General features: G+C 38.1%; 1 protein-coding gene across 44 annotated transcripts in view; it reads right to left on the reverse strand.

Moving 5' to 3' along the window:
- The window catches only part of PTPRD (protein tyrosine phosphatase receptor type D), a 2,329,646-nt gene extending 2,327,790 nt beyond the window's left edge, over positions 1-1,856 (reverse strand). For 12 of the 44 annotated variants that reach the window (XM_017949415.3, XM_017949408.3, XM_017949406.3 and 9 more), the window contains exon 1: positions 1,575-1,853. The gene's annotated coding sequence lies outside the window, so the exon portion shown is untranslated. Of the gene's footprint in view, positions 1-1,574 lie in introns of all 44 variants that reach the window. The other 32 variants (XM_017949434.3, XM_017949395.3, XM_017949407.3 and 29 more) reach the window with 8 other exon arrangements.
- Between the last annotated feature and the right edge of the window lie 20,027 nt (positions 1,857-21,883).

The following is a 21,883-nucleotide window of genomic DNA, read 5'->3' on the forward strand; positions in this document are numbered from 1 at the left end:
CTTATGGCCCAAGATATTTAGAACTTTCAACATTGAGTAATCATAACAACTCTAAAAGATCTCTTTTTGTAATAATTGTTTACTCTTATAATTTTTAAAACCAATCTCCCATGAATACAGATGCTTTTATATACTTAAGTACATAAGGAGGTAAAACTATATTCACTCTACCATTACCAGCAATTAAACACAAGAAAGCCCTTAGGTATCAGTAATAAGCTGTTTTATTGAAAGAAATTCTCTGAGATAAGTACTTTTACTTTTCAACCTGGTTTTTAACTTATAAGGGGTTTTTATTAGAAAAGTACATCTTATACTGAGACAGAAATTGACAGTTAAAGATAAAAGGGATAAACTTTTTCTAATCACTACTAGATTCTAGTCAATATAAGTGCTACCATGTCAAAAAAACTTAGGATTTGTTAAAAATCAGGTCTGTTTTGTCTAAGTTGCAACTCCTACTGTATCTACTGTATATGTAACAATGCAAGAAGAATTAGATTCGGAATCCATTTGGCAGTGATAAAGAAAAAAATGCTGAAATGTTATTGATTCTCTACCTCTTGTGCAAAACAAACTGAGTCAACTATATTTTTCCTGACATAACACAAAGGTTTTATTTAGATATTACAAAATATTGGCAAATGTTAGACTATATATCTTTATATATATATATAATGAACTTATTAACCCTTTTGTAGAAAGAAGAGTGTCCTACTTGCTTTTACAGAAATGCTGCAGCTACTGACATGGTGGTGTTAGCCCCAAGAGGAATACTGCCTGCAAAAGTTTTTGAGGCAGAAATATTCAGCCTTAGGAGACACCTTAAACCTGTCACTGGCTGCTGAGTCCTGTCAGAGTTTATAACCTGCTGTGTCAAAGTCACAGTCTCAGCCCTGCCCTCTCCAAAGCATTTTTCACATTCTCTCTCCAAATTAAGTTCATTCAAATTCTCCAACTATTCTAGTTCCAGGATTTTCTTCCACGTATTATCTCCTTATAGGCATGAAGAAATCTCAACAGAATTTTCATCTGGTCTTTCAAACCATCCTTATTAACTTTCCCTTTACCGCCCCCCGCCCCTTTTTTTTTCCTAGCGCTTTTAAGAACTAAAGATAAAACAACCAACCAACTGAAGTCAGAGTAGGGTGGGAGTTAGCATGGATTAGGGTTGAGGTTGAAGGTGGCAGGAGAAGTGAGCCAGTAGGGTTAGATTTCTCAAGCTTTTTCTAGATAACCATCCTTCAATCTTAGAACCAACCAAGGTTTCACAAAGCAGGCTTCCAATAGCTCTTGAACAATAAATGTTTAAAAATCACATTTCCAGTGAGGCTGCCCATACTGAACCCATACCGAAGTCTTCTAGGGGCTCTTCCAAAAAAAAAAAGAAAGAAAGAAAGAAAAAAAATACTTAGCGAACCACTTCTCAAATAGGAGCTACTGAAGTTATATAAGTCAAGTTTTCCCCAGGTAAAATAAACAAACTGTCCACAGCATTGGACATTGGACATTGAAAAGCATTCAGCATATGTCTCACTTTAGAGGCAAGAAAGACAGAAGCACAGTTTACTTACTAAAGCAGCCGCTCCAGTCCTCCTTGGAAACCCTGAGGAGTCTTCTCTTTTCTTTCCTACCAGTCAAATAAAGAATTGTCTTTCTATTCCACACAGGCCCAGAATAAACTGCAAAAAGGGACGGCACATGCACAGCAGCCCGTCAGGGTTAGGCTTTGGTGGGGTGCTTCGGTTCTGATTGTTTCAAAAGTGGGATCTTCTTTTCCGTAGGGAGGGGGCAAAGGAAGAAGAAGAAAGGGCGCTTCGAAAGCCGGCTTGGGTCCTGCAAATTATTCTGAAGGCAAAGTACCTGGACTCTCCCCGCCGAGGCTGGCTGTCAGCGCCGCGCGCGAGGGGAGGAGGCTCGAGAGGAGGAGGAGGAGAAAGAGGAGCGGGAGGGCTCCGGCTGGGAGGGGAGCGCACGGTGGGGGAGGCCGGTGAGCGGTTCCTGGCTCCCGGGAGAAGCAGCCGAGACGGCGAGGAGGAGGCGAGGCTCTGTCAGGGCGAGGCGCTGCCCCACGCGCTTCGGCCGCCGGGTGCGGGCGCGACTGGGCGGGGAGCCGAGGCGGCCGCTCCCGCACTCGCTCGCTCGCTCGCTGACGCGCCCTCCTTGTCTCGCTAGCACACACAGGCACACACCCCACGTCTCCAGCAGCTGCCGCTCGGCCGCACGCACTCACCTGCATTTCCTTAACGAGCCACTTGATGGCTGCCAGCGGCGTGGGCCTCGCTCCGGCGGGCGGGAGCCGGGGCGGGGAGGACGCGGCGCGGGATGCTCCGAGCGCCCGCCGGGGAGAGAAGCGGCGGCGGCGGCAGCGCTGCGGGCGCGCCAGCTGGGGCGGGAGGAGGGGAGACCCGGCACCCACCGGCCCGGAGCTGCCCGACGCGGCTTGGGCGGACCCTGCCGCCCGGGTGCCTTGGCACCATTCCATGGTTCCGGGGTAAAGCAGTTCGCGAGGGGACAGGAGGACATGTCAGGCACAGGTTATTCCCCATCACTAAAGCCACAGAGGACTGGTCCAGATGCGGATCCCGATCTGTGCTTCTTCAGGTGTTCGCGTGCTTTCGGTTATTGTTGTTGTTGTTGTTATTATTATTATTTTCCGAGGGAGTCTGTCGGAAACACCTAAGGGGTGGTGGGTGTTAATAGGTGGGGGACGTAGATTTGATTTGCAATGGAATCGATGCTTATGAAGAGCAGACTCCAGCGAGGTGAAGGGCAGGGGCACAGGGGTTGCTTGGCAGAGGGGGTGTACTTCAGCTGAGCTGGATGGAGTTTTCAGTCGGGGCGCTTGGCAGTCTGGCTGGGCTTGAGGGAGTGATAGAGCTCTGCCAAGGTGGTAGCTGAGAAGGGAAAACCTGTACAAGAGTTGCTGATAATCCGCCTCGCTGCAGAGGAGAGGACGTGGACATGGATGCAGAAAGCGGATTCTTCTCCACCTCCTCGCAACCCCAAGGTAGAGTGGGATATCAGAGTGCATCAGAGGTGGTGTACCACAGACTCGGGAGACAAGGGAAGAGGAACTTAGACCCCCATAGAAACTAGAAATAGGGTTTGGAGCTGGGGGGAGAAGGTGGGCAGGACGGGAGAAAAACAGCAGGAAGCTTTTTGTCACTTTACCATCTTTCATGTCTCATCAGAGCACACAGCTATAGGCAACAAATGCTGTCTCTTGCTAAACAGAGAGCAATGTCACCATGTCTGTGTGTTTTTTAAAAAGCCAAAATAATTATCCTGTTTGTAATTATGCAACACAGAGCATTCCAGGTACCATCTGGTCAAAGGTGCTGTAAGCACTGTAGAAAAAAACAAAAAGAGAACAACAACAACAAAAAACAGTTATCCATCTACTTTCCTTATATGTCAATGATCTAATCGCCGAAATGTCACTTTCTCCCAAAGAGGAATAAAGCTTAGTCAATATAGGTGACATTTTCCCCAGGGTCCTTTCACCTTTTTCTTTTCATGCCTTCTCCATTGCTTGCTATGTCCCTTTGCTCTTCAAAAGGGACCCTTCTCCTGAACCCATGCCCTGCCAGGTTCCCTGCTCAGCCTCCCTAAAGTCAAGGAGCTTACCCATCCAAGCAGGTTCCCATGCACAAACAGTCATCATCACTTAAAACGGTTCTTGGAAATGATATGAACGAAAAAAATTACACCGTATGTGCAAGTGTGTATGCATGTGTACGTCTTTTTGTAATTATACAAAGCACTTGCCCCTCTTATGGTGCTGTCTGCCCAAGATGATGATGACTGACTCATATTCTCTCTCTCTCTCCCTCCCTCCTTCTCCCTTTCTGCGCAAATACACACCACTCACTCCTGTCTCAGTTCCTTCCTGTCAGTGTTCAATAATGGTTTTACATGAACTTTCTGTTAGGCAGCCTCTGACTACCAAGGGCGAGTTGGAGCGGATTGGTAGGAGGGAGGCTGGTCTCAATGATCCCTCTCTGTTTCCTGCCATCCCTCAGTCATTACATACACTACTGTACTTAATGCCAAGTGGCAGCAGAAATGATTTCCTCTCTTGCTAGTCATAATAATGTATTTGTCCTCCCTCGGAAACACATGTAATTAATAATAAAAGAAATAATGCATCTTGAAACCATGGGAAGAGCAGATGGAGGCTGATGTGGTGGTGTTAGTCACCTTTTCTGTTGTTGTTGTTGCAAAGACAACGTGACCACCTCTCCCTTTCTACTGCTTCTGGTGGGTTAAGCAAAGCATTTGGCCCTTTTACTGTATTCTCTTTTCCATCTTTCCCTTGACAATAGTTTGTATGTTTTAAATAAAGATTTCATTCTGCCAACCCGCAGGAAGCTTTTAACAAGATGCAGCTGAGCGTGTCGATATCTTATATCTTTTTACTGCTGCATGGGGGTGTTCAGCAACTTGAAACTCATCCTCTCCTTCAGCTCAAGGCTGGCATCTCACAGAGACAGTGCTCCCTGGGGCTGATTTAGTGTTGCTCCTGTACAACTTTGGTGCCCTCTGGAAGAACACAGGGTATTTTAAACAATGGAAGAATCAGGGTTATACTCAATCCCCTTCCTCCTACCCCCTCCCCACATAATAATATCACATATGTTCAATGGATTAGCTTATTGTAGAGATTTTATTATTAATTACCATCTGAGAACTGGATTGAGATACCTTACTTGAAGGTGATTGCACCAAGCTTAAGGAGTTGGCCGGGCGCGGTGGCTCAAGCCTGTAATCCCAGCACTTTGGGAGGCCAAGACGGGCGGATCACGAGGTCAGGAGATCGAGACCATCCTGGCGAACACGGTGAAACCCCGTCTCTACTAAAAAATACAAAAAACTAGCCGGGCGAGGTGGCGGGCACCTGTAGTCCCAGCTACTCGGGAGGCTGAGGCGGAGAATGGCGTGAACCTGGGAGGCGGAGCTTGCAGTGAGCCGAGATCGCACCACTGCACTCCAGCCTGGGCGACAGAGCGAGACTCCGTCTCAAAAAAAAAAAAAAAGGAGTTAAGAAAAGTTTATTATCTAACTACCTATCTACACTTCCTATAACATTATAATTTATTTCTCCTTCGTCAATAAAAAGGCAAACTCAAATGTCCGCTTTCAGTTATTGCCATATATTTACTCTTAAAAATCAGTAACCTATTGGAATTGGTTGTTGTCAGTTGACCACGTGTTTAAAACAACCATAACAAATGTAAGATAAAAATAAGCAAAAAGGGACAGTGAAATTGGGCCAATAAAGCATGGTCCTGAGTATCAGTTGTTTTTGAGGTTCCCTTTATCTTAACACGTTTCTTTATTTACCAAATCTACATATAGCTTTGTTATATTTAGGCTTATAATTAATTTTAACAGCCTGCTGTGAGTAGAAGAAATCTCTAAAATTTACATTGGTATTTTGGATTTTTGAGGGAAATAAGTAATTTCCTTCTTGACTCAGTTTTTAAATTAGAATTAACAATACATAAATAGCAACTACACAGCAACAATTTCCTGTTCTAGTATGTTATTTAAATATTTTGAGATCATCATGAGGAAATTTCCTAATTATACAGCACTCCATATTGTGGAATTGAAGAAAGAGATAATTCCATATTGTCGAATGAAATAAAGAGATAACAGGGTAATAAGCAAGCCAGGAAGAGCAAGTAACCTATTGGAAAGGAGACAAGGATCTAGGAGGTGTTCCAAGCCCACACTGTAGGTAGGTTGGATTTGTCGGTAGTAGACTCTCACACTTTGCCTATTGTTTGTTTGTTTGTTTGCTTGATCTCAGTCTGCAGTAATGGTGTACACTTGATTTATTCTCCCTTTTCTCCACTTTTCCATCTAAAGTTATGCCACTTGGCAGAAACTACAAGTAAAAACAATTTTATATTGATAACATAAAATCATGCAGAAAACCATGTACTTAATGAATCAAACTGCTCATACTTATTTCATGTGGGAAAAGATAATCTCCTACTCTTTGACTTTTATTTGGTCGGTGGAAGTACAATTCTAATTGACTAAATGGGTATAATTTACCCAATTCCTTATAGATGGTTGGCTACCAAGAAAGCTGCTCAGGAAACCTTACAACACAATGGAAAAATGACTTGACTATATAATTATTCAATTAGCTGTCTATATAATTATCAATTAAGGAGTCTTAATGAAGTCATATTTGTGATGATTGTAGGTACAAGGTATAGATGTTATTCCATTGAAATCATGATGTAGCTAAATTGCACAAAATCTAAATGCTTCAGGTTTTGACATAATGTATTCATTTATTTTTTCACTTATTGTGCTGGTTGTTTTCTATCCCTGCCCACCCCCCTATTTAATCACAACCTCAGACCCCTCATGTGCTCTTTTCTGTGCTCTATGGGTTAATCTTTAGGTATTGTATCAACCTGGCTTCCCTTGTCCCTTGGTTTCTGTTTGGATTTTGTCAATGAGATGCACCAGAAAGGGGCAGGAGGAGAGAAAAAGCAGGGTCATGTTTCCCCAATTTGCAGTATAAGTTGGCACTGTGGTTCTTTCTGGTGGTGGCTACACAGTCTTTTCTTGTCACCACCTTTCCATAGCTCTACCTCATATATTCCCCAAATATCCCCATTGTATCTCTTGCTCCTTCAGCTTTCCACTATGGCTAGCAATTAAAATACTCAGTATCCCTCATGGGATCCCATAACCCAGCTACCCTTCCAGAAAGTATCCCTTATCGAAATTCTCTAAACTGATTCCTGATTGTGGCTTCCATTTCCTCCTGATACTCTGAATCATCCATTTCTGTTTTTTAAATTCAAGGTATTCAAAGATATAATTTTTATTCAATTGTCTTAAGTTTAACAAAACCTATGTCTAATGTGTAGGGAAGTGCCAAAACATTATTATTACTCAAAATGAAAATAGCTGTAACATAACACTAGAAAATGTTTGATGGTACAGCTCTGATGGTAAAATTCATGTGTCAACTTCAGTGGACTAAGAGATGCCCAGATAAATAGTGAAACGTTATTTCTGGGTAAGTCTGCAAAGGTGTTTTTGGAAGACAGTAGTATTTGAATCAGCAGACTGAGTTAAGAAAATCATACTCACCAGTGTGGACAGGCATCATCTAATCCAGTGGGGACCAGAATAGAACAAAAGGGCAGAAGAAAGGTGAATTCTCTCTCTTGCTCTCTCTCTCTATCTCACTCTATTTCTCTCTTTCTCTCTCCATCACTCTGTTACTCTCTACCTCTCCCTGCCTTTCCTTGATCTGGGAAACTGACACCCATTTTCTCTTGTGCTCAGACATTGGAGCTCCTGATTCTTAAGCCTTCAGACTCCAGGAGGTACACTATTGGGCTCCTCAAGTTCTCACCACTTTGGTCTCAGACTGAATTATACCACCAACTTCCCTGGTTCTCCACCTTGCAGATGGCAGATTGTGGAACTTCTTGTCCTCCATAGTTGCATGAACCAATTATCATATTAAATCGCCACTTATATATCTATACGTATTCTCTTGGTTCTGTTTCTCTGGAAAACCCTGACTTATACATGAGCCAACATATATAGCTAAATAACAATGTATTAATATTTTCCACAGAGGTGTCCTGTCTCTGTACATTAAATAATCCAAGGCCAGGTGCGGTTGCTCATGCCTGTAATCCCAGCACTTTGGGAGGCCAAGGTGGGCAGAGGAGGTCAGGAATTCGAGACCAGCCTGGCCAATATGGTGAAACACCATCCCTACTAAAAAAAAGTTAGCCTGGCATGGTGGCACACACCTGCAATCTCAGTTACTTAGGAGGTTGAGGAGGGAGAATTGCTAGAACCTGGGAGGTGGAGGTTGCAGTGAGCCAAGATTACACCACTGCACTCCAGCCTGTGTGACAGAGTGTGACACTGCCTGAATAAAAATAAAAATAAATGATACAGATTCATCAAAATTATAAAACTATCTCAGTTTTTAAAAAACATGTATGTCACTATTTTATGGTATCTGATTGCAAAATTACAATAATGATGGCTAGTATTTATTAGTTGATGAAACACAACCATAATTTGTAAGGTATAGTAATTCTCATCAACTTTAGAAACTGAATTAGCAATCAAAATTATATATATCCATTCTTTCAATTATTTTTAAAAGCCTGTAATAAGGATGTTAAAGGTAAAGCTATGTTATCTATTATAACCCTAAAATAACTGCATTATGCATAGCTTTTGGAAAGAAAGAGCGCAATGAGGGATGGATTTAAAAAATTCAATCTACCAAGTTGTTTTATGCAAATAGTTTTAAAAATACATCATATAAATTAACAAAGATCAGGGCAAGTTCCTTAATCAAAGTAAAATATTAAATATAATTTTAAAGAGAAAGTTTAATAGTTCCTATGAGTTTTTTGCTTATTTTGACCTTAAAAATTAATAGTTATCACATGCAAGATCTTACCTATACATATCTACTTAAGACATTGTAAATTTTGCTTCTTCTGATACTGAGGAATTTTGCATTTTCTTTTATAAATGAGACATCAGGATGACAGCAACCACACATGCACACTCCAGAGATTGTTCTAACTTCCCTCCACCCCTTTTTTTAAAACAGGGTCTTGCTCTGTTGCCCCACCTGTAGCACAATCTCAGCTCACTGCAACCACCTCTCGGAGTCAAACAATCCTCCCACCTCAGCCTCCTAAGAAGCTGGGACCACAGGCAAGAGTCACCACACCTGGTTTATTGTTTTTTTGCATTTTTAGTGGAGATGAGGTTTTGCCATGTTGCCCAGGTTGGTCTCAAACTCCTGAGCTCGAGCGATCTGCCAGCCTCTGCATCCCAAAGTGCTAGGATTACAGGTGTGAGCTGCATGCCTGGCCTAACTTTTTCAGGTGTATTAACACTACACCATCTAAATTTTGGATCTAACAAAACTCAGTTTCAGAAAACAGGTTGATTGGTGGTCATGGAACAGTTGAATATTAGAGCTGTCACTTCTATCCAGGCAGTCTGGCTCCTGAGTCTCTGTGCTTAACCAATATTCAAGGTTATATGATTGTTTTCTCAACTGTGTATGCCTTTTCTTTCCTAAGTTCAGAGACTTCCGAAAAATTCAGCTGAAAGTGAGAAATTCCTATTCAGTGAATGGAGACTATAGGGTAGGGCTGGTCCCAAAGGATAATTGTGGGACCATCTCAGAGAACAAAGTTTCAATTTTTAAAGTGGGTCTTTTAATTTATATTTCTATTTGAGTTATTTTGTATTTTATTTATTTTCATGACCAATCATCTTGTGTTCCACATATCTAATGATATAATGAAAAATTATATAGAAAAGAGTTAAATTTATGATTTTTTTCTAACTAAATTATTTACAAGTCTGTTCTATTACCATGATTTACTACATTTGCTAATTTTCCCTTTTGTAAAATTGTTTTTATCTATTCACATTTTCTTATTTCCTACTTTCATCTATAAACAGGAGAACAAAAATTATGTAAAGCCAATGCCTCTCTTTTTAAATAAGGGGTCAACTTTTCTGGAACCTCTATAAGATTTCCCCCTTTTTTAGTGAAGGACAATAGGTTTTCCAGGAACTTACTCCTGACCTTTTGTTTATATATAATGATATTGTGGCAGGAAAACAATATAGTAGCATTTATATATACCACAGGCTTCATGTACATTTTAAATATTTAAAATTGCAAAACGTTAAAAATGTAAGTAAAAGGAAAAAAATATGACAATCATACCATTATGAGACTATTATTTTTAGCATTCTATACTTATAGATGATAAGTCAATTATATGATTTCTTTTTATGGAATGATATGTAAAGTAAATGAAAATAACAAGTCTATACACATATTATTTTTCATGTATCAATATTATAGCACAAAAGATGATTTGACCTAGCACCTTAAGTTTTAACCTCATTTTACAGATGAAGCAACTAAATGCAATGTGTGTGAAGTGTTCATTTTTATATGGCTAATGAGTGATTGAAGTCCTTCTAGTTCCTGGAATCTTTTTATCTTATAATTTAAAGAATAGTACTAATTTTAAAACATATTACATGTAATGTATTTTTAAAGATATCTGTATGAATATATGTGTCTTATTTAAATTTAGGACATTTTTGTTCTTTAAATTACAATGTGTGTTTTTCTAAGCCCCCTCTCTCATATTTTAAGAAAAAAAAATTATATTAATGTTTTAAACAATTTTAAAATAAGAAATTAAAAAAAAATACTGCTATGTTCAGAAAAGGAAAGCATCAAGACTTCTCACAGGAAGTCTTCTAGAGAGGGTAGTATAATGGTGTGCCTAGTGAGGAGTTATCTTTTTTTGTTTTTTATTTTACGGAGTCTCACTCTGTTGCCCAGGCTGGAGTGCAGGGGCACGGTCTCAGCTCACTGCAACCTCTGACACCCAGGTTCAAGTGATTCTCCTGCCTCAGCCTCCCAAGTAGCTGGGATTACAGTGCCCGACTAATTTTTGTAGTTTTAGTAGAGATGAGGTGTCCCCATCTTGGTCAGACTGGTCTTGAACTCCTGACCTTGTGATCCACCCTCCTCGACCTCCCAAAGTCCTGAGATTACAGGCGTGAACCACCGCGCCCAGCCGAGGAGTCATCTTTATGAGTACTTTTCACTATCCCTAGGATTAATCAGACTACTTAGCAGAGTTTCATCTAAGCTATGAAAACATGAATATAATGTGGATATACAATATGAATATGAATGTGATAATGGGGAAAGGATATATTAATGCTAGTGTGTTCTCCCCAAAAGATCTCCTCCTACATCAGGCCTCACTTTCTCAGACACACACATGCATGAACACTCAGGCATCCACACTCAGAGAAAATGAGGTTGCACTTTTCCTTGCTTAGTGTTTATGCTCCTATCCTGAGCTATAAGGCATTTGCTTCTGTTTCTCAGACTTCTGTTCCTTATACAGAAACAGACAAACATACACCACACTGGAGAAGTGGGAAGAAATCTGAATGGGTATGAAGAGACTCAGACCAGGTATTTCTGGAAATACAGATCGGAAAGATAAGATTTGAGGCAGTTATAACCTCTTGAGCAACTATAAGATGTGGAAAAGTTGGAAAGAAAAGAAAAACATGGTGTGTTATAGAAGTGTCACTGAACCCGGAACTCAATATTTTTTTTGAAGGGTTCATTACTGAAGACTGGATTACATTTCTATTATTTTTTTGTTTTTCAATCTTTTGTCTATTTGGGTAATCAAAAGCTTTTACACCTCACCTTAAAGAGCCTGGAATGTGGGGGGATTTTACACACACACACATATACACCATTACACACTGGGACATACATAGTTTTCAAGCAAGCAAATATAGGTTACAAAGTTACATCGTTTATAAATTACCTTGAAAATATGATTATCCTGAAAAGACATCAGCATAATTTTAACATAGATTGGATACATGTTTCGTTTATATTAAATTCCATTGTTGTCTAATTATCACATTTTCTAAATAATATTTTACTTAAATGTGTTTTTTCTTAATGATAACACAAATACATTACTTAAATTGAAGTTTTAGTTAAATGATATTTTTAAAAAGCCTTAGTGACAATTACGATACTGCTTCTGAAATAAAATGTATGCATATTAATATTAATAAAATGAAATCAAATAAAATATTTTAAATTTCATTTCTTTTGTATAAATATAAACACTTTTTTTCATTATTACTCTAGTAGAAAAGGAAAAATTATTACTGAAAGCAAAATTCTTTTCGAGGAGTTAAATCAGTGCTTCTTAGATATTTTTATTTCCAAAGGCTCCACCCCCAATCTCTACTTAGTAAGTCCTGTGCACACTCATGATACAAAAAAATTTATATTATTCTCATCCAGACAAAAGAGATACCAGTTACATTTTCCATTCTTTCTTGCATTTCCATGTTACCAATAACAGATGTCAGATAGATAAGAGCAAAAGCAATACAGGCCTGTCATATGTTTGTTTAAAATATTACCTATGTGTCTTTTAGTGTAGCGGGAAGGAGGTACCAATTTTAGTGGACTTAACCAAACATATGTTGTGAGAGTGTTTTAGTCAGTTCTCACAAGGCTATAAAGAAATACCTGAGACTGAGTAATTTATAAAGAAAGGAGGTTTAATTGGCTCACAGTTGTCAATGCTGTATAGGAAGCATGATGCTGGCATCTGCTCAGCTTATAGGGAAGCCTCAGAAAAATTACAATTGTGGTAGAAGGTAAAGGGGAAACAGGCACATCTTACATGGCTGGAGCAGGAGCAAAAACGAGTGAGGGAGGTTCTACATACTTTTAAACAACTAGATCTCATGATAACTCACTCATGTACTATCATGAGAACCACATAGAAGAAGTGATGCCAACCTATTTATGAGAACTCTGCTCCCGTGATTCAATTACCTCCCACTAGACCCAACTCCAACACTGGGGATTACAGTTCTACAAGAGATTTGATAGGAATACAGATCCAGACAATATCATTCTGCCTCTGGCTCCTCCAAATTCATGTCTTTTCACATTGGAAAATACAATCATGCCTTCTCAACAGTCCCCCTAAAGCCTTAATTCATTGCAACATTAAGCCAAAACTCCAAGGTTGAAAGTATCATCTAAGAAAAGGTAAGTCCCTTCCACCTATGAGCCTGTAAAATCAAACACAAGTTAGTTACTTCCAAGATAAAATGGGGTTATAGGTATTGGGTAAATACTCCTGTTTCAAAAGTGAGAATTGGCCAAAAGAAAGAGATTACAAGTCTCTTTCTTTCCTCACAAATCTGAAACCCAGCAGGGCAGTCATTAAATCTCAAAGCTCCAAAATAATCTCACTTGACTCCATGTCTCACATCCAGGGCACACAGATGCAAGTGGTTGGTTCCCAAAGACTTGGGCAGCTCCACCCTGTGACTTTGCAAGATTCAACCCCTGTAACTGCTTTTGTGGGCTTGTGTTGAATGCTTGCAGCTTTTGCAGGTTCAGGGTGCAAGCTGCTGGTAGCTCTACCATTCTGGGATCTGGTGAATGGTGGCCCTCTTCTCACCACTCCACTAGGCAATACCCCAGTGGGGACTCTGCATGGGGCCTCCAACCCTAGATTTTCCCTCTGCACTGCCTTAATAGAGGTTTCTGAGAGGGCTTCACCCCTGCAGCAGGCTTCTGCCTGGGCATCCAGGCCTTTCCATACATATGAAATCTAGGCGGAGGCTCCTAAGCCACAACTCGTGCACTCTGTGCACCCACAGGCTTAACACCATATGGAAGCTGCCAAGGCTTATGGCTTGCAGTCTCTGAAGTAGTGATCTGACTGTACCTGGGTCCATTTGAGGAATGGCTAGAGCTGGAGTGGCTGGGACACAGGGAACAGTGTCTGGAGGCTGCACAGAGTGGTGGGGCCCTAGGCCTGGCACAGAAAACCACTTTTTCCTTCTAGACTTCTGGGTCTGTGATGGGTCGTCTGTCATGGATATATGGATATCTCTGAAATGCCTTTGAGGCATTTTCCCCATTGTCTTAGATATTAGCACTAGGGTCCTTTTTACTTATGCAGCTAGCTTGAATTCCTTCACTAAAAACAGGCATTTCTTTCCTACCATATGCCCAAGCTACAAAGTTTCCAAACGTGAACACTCTATTTCCCTTTTAAATATAAGTTCCAGATTTAGATGATTTATTTGCTCACACATTTTAGCATAAGTTGATAGAAGCAGCCAGGTAACATTTTGAATACTTTGCTGCTTACACATTTCTTCTGCCAGATACTCTAAATCATCACTCTCAAGTTCAAATTTCCACAAATGCCTAGAGCAGGAGCACAATGCAGTACCAGAAATAAGCAGCATTGGTGCATGTTAAAACAAAGGAAACAGGGTTTCTCCTTTTTGTAGAAGGTGTTAGTTAGTGAGTAAGAAGAGCAATGAAAATTTGTGGGTCCACATACCAAAGTGTTTCTGAATAGTTGAATTCATACTGCAGAAAATTGCAGTTGATTAAATGCATTTCGCAAAATTATTTAAAGACTGAAATATGTTCCTTTATAATGTTAATTAAAATGCAACAGGTGTGTGTGTGTGTATCCATTCATCATTATATATGCAAAGAAAAAGACAGTCTGTACTACAATATCTAGAGCTATATTAAACTTTTTGTGTCTGTATTTTCTAAAAGAAAATGATTTATCAGAATTATGTTTTAAATAGATACAAGTTTAAATTTTATTTGTCATACCTTCTGAGAGTTGGTGTTTTTATTCTAAAATATTCACATTGTTTCCAGTAGAAGCTATATAGAATTTATGAGAGTTTAAATTAATTACTATATGCAAATGTTTGCAATAAGCCTACTTGCATAATACTTTCTCTATTTTTCACTGTACTTTCAACCCTACTGTGTATATTACATAGCAAGAGATGAAAAAATGAGTGTTTCACCTCATTTGAAAAGTTTCACAAAATTAAATTTGGAAGAAAGTCTTTGTATATTTTTTAAGTATCTTCAGCTCTTCCTTCTATGATAAAAATTGTAAAGATTAGCTTTGTACATTATGTCTCTTTTCACAAAAAGTGTTTTCAGTCTTAAAAGGAACAAAATGATAACTAAGTAGTTCCAGAAATAAAATAGTTCAAGAAAGTTCAAATATGTGGACTTTGAATGTTTTTCACATGCATATTATTTTTCTAAATTTACTTAAATTAATAAGAATTGTGCTACTGGAATAACCTTCAAAATTTATAAGGTAATTTGTTGCAAATTGAGTGGCCCACTAAAATTTCAGGTTTTTAACAATCCAAATTGAGAAGAGAATTTTAAAATATAAGAGGAATCACATAATACTGAGTACATAAATGATGGAACACATTTAAATGTGGGTTTCTTAAAAAAAATCATGTTATTGCTTAGTGCTCTTAAATCTTGTTATGGAGGTTGCAACCTATTGATTGTGTCTTATGAGATTTTATTAGGATATATGAAGAACTAGCACATAATTTCTATGAATCACTCTGTATTTTTTGAACTAAAGCTAATGATTCTCAAGCACAGAATGAGAACCAATCAACCCATAGCAAAATACTGATTACATAATGAATAAATTATTTTCTTGTATCAATGTGATGACAGCTTGATTTCTAGCTTATTTTTGATAAACTACAGTCAGTAGAATTCTAATTATAAAAATATGCTCCTATGAGATATTTTCTAAATAAATACAAGGTAAATGACAATAACAAATTTCTTAAGGAAGATGATGCTTTAGCAAAGGAATTTTGTGGTTTATTTTTTCCCCTTTTGAAGTTTTCAGTGGATGTGGCTTTTTGAGATAGTTCTTCTCCATGGTAGAGGATTCCTAAGATAAGGAACTGACTTTTCCTATTGCAAGTGCCAGTTTCCTAAGTGGTTTTAGTGGTTTGAACATTTGTCCAGGACTAACAAGAAAGAAACCACTAGCATGTATCATATAGACCACCAGAGAGCCATCAGACTCAAGTGGCTTTCAGTCACCATCAACCTCAGGTCTCTGAAAAATACAGTTTCACAATTTTTGCTTGTAACTCTTTCTTTCTTTCTGCCTGATATTACATCCCCATATTTTAAGGTCTACATACAAAGATCTTACAATAAAATGCCGAAATAGTGAACCAAATATTTTGAGATTGAATAATATCAACAGAAATCTGTTCCATGACCTGCCTATTATCTGGCAAATCTGAGTTTCTTGCTCCCATTTTGCAGGTGAATCAGCAGAAGATAACTCACTTGAATTGTAAGTGCAATTTTAGTAAGAATTACTTTCCTTAAAAACAATTATGGAAGGCAATGAAATATAATGTTTATATGTGTGACTAAGGACCCAAACTGCCTAGGTTCAAATCCTTGTTCCATTTGCCAGATGTTTAACTCTTGGTAAATAATTTGGTCTCATGAGAGTATATTTTCTTAACTTTCCTTCTGAATAACTTTTCTTCTCCATATAATGGGCATAATAAACTTTCCTGTTTCCTTCTCTGTAAAAATGAGAATAGTAATAATATCTAACTTACAGGATTGTTGCTAGGAATATGACATATAAAGAAATGATGAATGATAGGCAGCATATGAGAACAAATTTTTGCTATGGTAAAGAATACGGATGAACTATATTGCTCAGTTTCCCTTGCCAGACATTTCCTCTTTCATTGCTACTCTTCTTTAAGTGTTCAGAGTAGCTAACATTTGGAGGGTCTGTCAAAACCACACCTCTGCCTTAAAACTACTCCTCACCAGTATTTCCCAATATAGGGATTCTATTGGAGAAATTACTCTTCACCAGCATTTCCTCCTAATGAGCTCTATTGGCACAACCTAAATGTGGTCACAGCTGATTATCCAAGAGGGGAAAACTGATCTATGGGAAAACAGAACATCTTCTTATTTTTTACACTTTGTGTTCTGACGATTTGATTAAAGAGATCAAAAAAACATAGTCTAAAGGGCATGTGTTGTGGAACTCTGACGTTTTGTGGATTTGGAGCAGGCAAACCTATTCAGCCATGTATTCACAGAAAGAAAAATAACTGAAACAAGGAAGAGGAAGAAAGCACCTGGGAGATGGGGAGAGAAGAGTCCATGCAGTTATTGAGAGCTATGTCTCAGCCCCTGACTCTCTTTCTTTACCTCATTTAACCTTATAAAAAGGCTGGCAAAAATCTGTCTTATCAATGTGAATTTAAAGAAAGCTGTGCTCACCTAATAAATTTGAACTTGGATGAGAGATTTCTGTATCTTCCAACTAAATGATCTCTGCCTCAAACAGGTGTTTTTATATTGCAGAACTGTAAGCATATCATTCTGTGAAAAATGCATTATGGGATAAGTACAAGAAAACTGTGGAGGATGAGAAGAGTGAGTTGATTCTAGGCCATGCCACACATTTCTGTGCTGAAAATGAACTTTTGAAGAACTTGTTTCTTTCATATTCACAATAGATATTTGCAAAGAAGCCAATAAAGAAGAGCTACTGTGAAGCAGAAAGAAAAAAAAAGTTTGCAGAAAATCTATAGAAATGTTTAGAAGGGACAATTTAAAACAGGTAGGCTTCTATAACAGCATGTTTAAGTAGTTGACAAGGTCGTTTCAGTTTACTCAGAGACTTGGAAGAAAAGGAGCCAAGGAAGAAGCGAAAATGTTAAGGATGATGATGATACCTGTATTTTAGTGAAAGCAAAAACATCATAGGAAGCCTGCAAAGCAAAATATAAAAAACTCAAAGGATGATTTTTAATAGATGTGAGGCAGAATACTAATTCTGCCTTTAGAGAAATGAATTTATCTCCTAACTTTCAACCTTTTCACCCTAATAACAATGCTTATTTACCATGTAGGGTTGTTATGAAGATTAAAAATAAGGACTTTGTCCTCAAGAAGACCCAGATTCCCATCCTGATTCATAATAAAGGCTCAACATTATTTTTTTCTTATGATTTTTATAATTATTTTCAAATCGCTGGGGTTTTTAATGAAAAGAGAAATGGATATCTAGCTTCAATCAACAAGCTTCAAAAAACAAAAGGATTGTAGCCCAGACTTTTATTGCAATTATTCCTTATTTATTATGAAATTGTTAGAAATTATTCATTATTAAACTGTTTATAGTTTCTCCATATAGTTGCTTGCATTTCTTAATAACACATCAGATATCGAGAGACATCAGACCTCTGTAATGGTTATTTGCTTATTTTTCATAATGGCCTATTTCTCAATCCTACATTGCACTTAAAACATAACTCCTTTTTTGTTCATACTATGAACACTTGCAGTATTTATTCCTTCAATTATAATAGGGACTCATAATTTCTCAAATGAAATCTTAAATCCTTAGTGAATTCTTAAGTTCATTTATAAGAAATTTTGTAACTTTCATGCTCTATAATGACTATCATCTTGTGTGAGTTACTTAACCTAATATCAGTTTCCTTGCTTGTAAGGTACGGTTAATAAAAACTCTTATTATGTCACCAAGTTTTTGTGACAACTATATCTCACTGGTAGAATCCTGGGAAATGTTTACAAACTCTACAAGGCCAGCTACCATCACAAAGCAAACAAACACAGCTCAAAATGGTAAGTTTTATCAAAAAGTCTATGTATAATTAATCCCGTTTTTATATTTTATATATTTTTCACCATTTCTATAAATTCAGCCCTCTCTATTCACCATAAACCCTTGTCCCAAAAGTGGAAGTAGAGAAGAGCATCATTGTGCACATAAGGAAAGTTAAATCACAAATGAAAACTTAACAACCAGTGTGAGAGAATCTGCCCTTTCAGTGACTCATGACCAGTCGATTTGTATTTGGAGTCCTTCTTTGAGAATAAGATATTACAGTTTCCTTGGCACTGACAATAGGGTTGCAGTATATACTTCTAATTGCCTACCCAATATTCATTCTCATATTCTTTCATATTAATCTGAGGGTATTGGTGGTAGGAAATAAGCCTAGATAAAACTGGTCATCTTCCAAACACCCTTATTGATTGTTGCCCACGGCAAACAATTCTACCAATTAAATGCAAGAGTCACCTAGTGGGGCTTTCTGGGAATTTTTGACGAAAGAACATATTCATTTTTTATGCTCTCTTTGGCCTTTTCAACTCTGGCTTCCAGTCAGGAACCTTGACACTATGCCTTGAAAGTCACAGAAAAGGATGATAGGTAAAAAAGGTAAATGACATCCAGGTGCCTGCTATCATCACTGAGGCAACCCTAGACTGCCAGACCCCTAACTTCTTGTTCTATGTAGAAACTAAGTCTTTATCATTGTAGGGCACAGTTGGTTGAACTTTCTTACGCCTATAGCAAAAAGTGTTCATCACTTAAACTGAAATCATTTTCAAAATTCTAATATCAAGATATAACTGAATTGTTATTAAATTTATTTTATAATATGAATATGAAAAAGATGAGAAAATGCAAAATATATTAAGATGAATGGAATTTAAAATGTTAATTTGCAGATATATTAAACATGCATGCAAAGGAACAAGAAAAAATAGAGAACAGAGTAGAATCAGTGAGTCACGTTTAAAGTGAATATAGTTAACCAGGCTCCAGTTTGAACCCTCCTTTAAAGCCTCCTCAATAGAAGGCACCAGTAAAAGTAGAAGACCTTCCTTTGTTAAGGCAATGTGCACATTTTCATTATTCATTTTATTACTTTATACACACATATATATGTATACACACATACACATATATATTTCTTATAAATCTATGAATTACATTAAAAATCTAAGAAAGCAAAAGGAAAAATAAAGATTGCATAAGATCGTGAGGAAAAAGCATTTCGGTTACCAATTTGATTTCACAAATGATCCACTTACTCCACTAATTTAAGGTCACTTGTTAGATTTATGTCAGAGCAGCTTCATGAATCTACATTAAGAAAATAATAGAAAGATAAAGGCACTTAAAGCAATTACACTTTCAAAAGAGGATCAACTGATCTGTGTTCATTCTAAATAATATGGAAGCAATTATTGTTCAGTTGCTAAATTGTATATCTTGAATCAGCACTTCATAATATTTTGAAGTTAAAAAGGAACTTTAAGAATATACTGTTCAAATCCTTTTTTCCATTATGCAAAAACTGAGTACCGCAACGGTACTGGAGTTACCCAAAGACCTTCTTTCAATTCAGTTATTTCTGGAAAAAAAAATGTCAACTTCAGTTCAACTTTTATTTTCTGTTGCTAACAGTACTTGAATTGTCTTCCCCCACTTACAATTAAAAGTAACTATAGGCCCGGCACAGTGGCTCACACCTGTAATCCCAGCACTTTGGGAGGCCGAGGCAGGTGGATCACCTGAGGTTAGGAGTTCAAGAACAGCCTGGCCAACATGGTGAAACCCCATCTCTACTAATAATACAAGAATTAGCTAGGAATGGTGTCACATACCTGTAATCCCACCTACTTGGGAGGCTGAGGCAGGAGAATCTGTTGAGCCTGGGAGGTGGAGGTTGCAGTGAGCTGAGATGGTGCCACTGCACTCCAGCCTGGGCGACAGAGTGAGACTCTTGTCTCCAGAAAACAAAACAAAACAGAACAAAACAAAACAAAAACTATAAAAATGGTAACTGTGAATAACACTAGTAGAGTTTTAATATTGAAATCTGAGAATATAAAGGCATGTAGGCATGCAGGTAACTTCAGAATCCTTCATTCACTTGGGCATAGAAAGGAGCAAATTATCTTGAACTAAGGCATAGTTAATAAAAATTCATTCTTGTTTCCTTTCAGAAGCTAATTTTTCAAATAACAATGGGCATTAAAGACACTTTCTTTTTGCATATTAAAGGAGATTATTTAAATACTTTATATTCATCTGTCAAATTATGATGAAAGAGATATTTTACATTGCATGTTCCCTTGGCATCCTTTGGTTCCATGAGATCAATGGAACTTACATATTTCTTACCAGTAAGAATTTGCCTTTGTTTTTTCTTGGATTTTCTGAAACTCAAAGGACACTGCAACTCCTGGACAAAGTTTCTTTTCATTAACATTGAAAACTAAAGATAAACGTGAACGACAGTTTGGCTGACAATTTAATAACTTATGGGAACAGCATGTAAAAGGTTTTTAACTCACCTGAGTGGTTTTTGTTTGCTTCTTTGTTTTGGTCTATAGATTGAACGTTGATAAAAGAGCAAGCAGCCCTATAGCTCCCAATCTGTTTTCTGAAGGATTAAGAGTAGTGCTATTCTCAACACTTTCTCCTCCTTTCCCCCTCTGTGTATGCCTAACTGCTTCTTTCCTTCTCCTCCGAGAGACTAATTTCTAATACAAAACGCAGCTAAAGAAATGTGATTATATGGCTGAAAAAACAATCAGTTCAGCACAAGCATCATAGTCAAGGGTAACCATAAGAAGAGCAGTCCAGGCTGGGCGCGGTGGCTCACGCCTGTAATCCCAGCACTTAGGGAGGCTGAGGCAGGCGGATCACAAGGTCAGGAGATCGACACCATCGTGGCTAACACGGTGAAACCCCATCTCTACTAAAAATACAAAAATTAGCCGGGCGTGGTGGCAGGCGTCTGTAGTCCCAGCTACTCGGGAGGCTGAGGCAGGAGAATGGCGTGAACCTGGGAGGCGGAGCTGGCAGTGAGCCGAGATCGCGCCACTGCACTCCAGCCTGGGCGACAGAGCGAGACTCCGTTTAAAAAAAAAAAAAAAAAAAAAAAAAGAATAGCAGTCCAATATTGGAGAGAGATGAGAGATGTCAAGAATGTTAGTTTCTTTCTTATATTGGGCAATAATATTATTTAGCAGAGAAAAAAAAAACTAGACAGAGTAATCATTATTATGACTGTGACTCATATTCTGAATTCCATAATAAGTTTCAAGGACTCCTTGTAATTATATGTAAGTTTCTCTATTCACACCTGTCTATGCAGTATGTGACCATTTGATTGCAAACAACAGAAATACAACTCAAAATTGTTTACAGAAAAGAAGTAGATTTATTGTCTCATAAACAAAGCAGATGAAAGAACATAGGAGAAATTTCAGCTGAAACAAACCAGGAACTTGAGTATCATTAAAATCTCTGTCCCTTATCTTTTTCTCACAAAAGAAAAAAAAAATCAAACAAAAAAAACACTGGTTTCATTATATCCCACTCAAACCAGGATATCTATGAGACATTGGAACATGGCCGGATTCAGGTTTGATTCATACAGTGAAGGCTTAGCAACTAGAAGAGAGATTCTGCCACAATTTCCAATTACAAAATTCCTGTGAAAGTAGTATGCTTGTTGGTTGAGTTTGGGTCATAAATGGTTCATGTTTTAATTACGG

Source organism: Papio anubis, chromosome 13, assembly GCF_008728515.1.
Source record: "Papio anubis isolate 15944 chromosome 13, Panubis1.0, whole genome shotgun sequence".
Classification (NCBI taxonomy): Eukaryota; Metazoa; Chordata; class Mammalia; order Primates; family Cercopithecidae; genus Papio; species Papio anubis.